The following is a 2,420-nucleotide window of genomic DNA, read 5'->3' as shown; positions in this document are numbered from 1 at the left end:
GAGCATCCGAGGACCAACCCAAATCATGTGGCAGAGAGGTAGAGCAGCGACAGCAAACATCTCAGTCACTGGGAGAGTGACAAGGAGCCTGGGATCACAATGTTTATGAGCGGCGAGTTGAAGAACCACACCTTTGGCAGCGACCACGAGGTGGAGTTTTCTTTGTCGAAGTTGAATCTGATGACACCCAAACAATCGTACATGGTGCATTGCCCCAATGATTGAGAAGATCCTACATGTGAGCGCCTCAAGGGCCACCTTGTTTGCTTTTACTTGTATATGCAACATTGCATTATTACATATTCGGGCTTTAGTGTAAATGGGAACATTTATAGCCAAAAAGTTGCGTGTAAAAAGCACTGCATTTATATCCTTCCATAAGAGTGAAAAGAATCTCCATTCTGAAACCATGCCAAAGTTGGGGGTACTTAAAAGGGATTCTAGGAGAGTGCCCGAACAAAACCATATGCTAAGAAAATGACTCCAGCCTAAAAGGCTTGAAAAAGTCGTGGATCTAGAGCCAATAGTGTTGGGCTCTTCGACAAAACCATAATTTGTGGGTTATGAGTGTTTTTTTGTTATCTTCGTATGTGAGATGACAACTTAAAAATAATTATTGACTTTTGGGTATTAACGAATACTCAATAGAGACCTTCAAATGCCAAAGGGTAAAAAGGTGGTTGTTAGTGTTGCTTGATACCCACTCAGAGATACACCATTAGCCACACTCATTAAAAAATTTTGATACTTGCACACAAATGTTAGAACAAGGGTGCACAAATGGGCCAATTACCAGACAAAAAAACTAAAAAAAGATGACTATTGATACATGCATTATCATTTTTGCAACTCATTTTAAATTAGTAATTGAAGAGTCAAGTGCGCATAAAGTGTATGGTTATTAAGATACATATGATTACTCGTGCTCTTTCCCTATATTTAAATTTTTGAATTTATTTAATATTCTAGCTTAAATTATTTACAATTTGCATAAACTAGATCTACAACAATTCATATCATCCAAATAAGAAAATAATCCGAACAAAATAATCCATTATGTTACCAATTTCATAGAACAAAATAATCCATTATATCACCAATTTCATAGAACAAAATACCATGACAATATATATAAAACCTTGACTAAGAACAAACATACCAATACAGAAAATAGTGTGTGTTGAGAGTGTCTATCATCTTGAAATTCCTTCTAAACTCAATCCCCCTTCAGATGTTAGGATTTGATGGAAATAATCAAAATAAAATAAAATATTAAATCACCAATTTCATAGAACAAAATACCATGATAATATATGCAAAACCTTGATTAAAAAGCAAACATACCAATACAGGAAATAATGTGTTAAGGGTGGATCAATATCATCATATATTCATGAAGAGTGTGTTAAAAGCACGTTATAAATCCACTTTCAGGAGCGTAGAAGGAAGTGAATTTTAAACTCCCGCGCCGTCTGTGGGAATCGAACCCACGACCACGTGGTTAAAAGCCACGCGCTCTACCAGCTGAGCTAAGACGGCATATATTAAAAAACGGTTTATAAAATATTATATTATATATAGTACCATCTACTTAATAGAACACCCAAAGCGAAAAGTAGCGGCGTGTCTCAAATAAGTGAATACGAAAACAAGGCTATTGGAACTGCCATTTCACATATTTACAGTGTTTTCTCGGTCAGCTGTCCGACATATTGATCTATTAACATGATGACGCTTGTAGAAAGCTTAATTGCCTCCAACCTCCATTTTTGTTTGTTTGTCAATTAGCGCCTTTTGTACACAAACTCTCATACTAATTATAATGCAAATGCCATGACAACTTCTCAAATATAATTACTAACATTAATTAAAAAACAAATCTATATGTTTGATTCAAATAGAAATAGGGGAAGCACTTATCATACAATTAGAAACCAATGTGGTTGAGTCACAACAAAACTCTTTAAGTGAGGAAAGTTTTGTACAAGTTGATATCATTGAAATATATAGCATTAAAACATGTGATTGACTCAACAATCCAATTAAGAAAATATTGAAGATGTTCAAATTCTATTTCTAAATGGACACATATAGGTAGTTGTATGTTCTCATTTACTGAAACATAAAATTCGATAATTTTAATATTTTCTAATCTTGGGCAACCTTCTATTAGGGATAATAATGTTGGTCAGTAAGAGTGAGAGACTTAAGGCTAGAGGAAACTATTATATAAGTTGAAGGTGATGAGCGTTTGAATACTGTCAAATTGAAGATTATGGCGTAAGATCGCATCAAATGCCTTCACACCTAGATTGACATTTTCAAGATAATATGTTAGAAGTTGGGGGAGACCTTGAATGCATCTAGGAACCCTAGTTACTATCATGTTGCTAATCTGTCAATCTAGACTTAAGTAGTAG

At 34.7% G+C, this 2,420-nt stretch overlaps 1 non-coding gene across 1 annotated transcript; it reads right to left on the bottom strand.

Annotated features, from left to right (window-relative positions):
- Positions 1–1,466: 1,466 nt before the first annotated feature.
- TRNAK-UUU (transfer RNA lysine (anticodon UUU)) lies at positions 1,467–1,539 on the bottom strand. Its single transcript has one exon. It is a non-coding gene; the product is annotated as a tRNA-Lys (tRNA).
- Between the last annotated feature and the right edge of the window lie 881 nt (positions 1,540–2,420).

This window comes from Cupressus sempervirens, chromosome 4 (genome assembly GCF_028749045.1).
Source record: "Cupressus sempervirens isolate cs-2001-9-10 chromosome 4, ASM2874904v1, whole genome shotgun sequence".
NCBI lineage: Eukaryota > Viridiplantae > Streptophyta > Pinopsida > Cupressales > Cupressaceae > Cupressus > Cupressus sempervirens.
The sequence above is the reverse complement of the archived record's forward strand: the minus strand, read 5'-3'. Positions and strand labels throughout refer to the sequence as shown.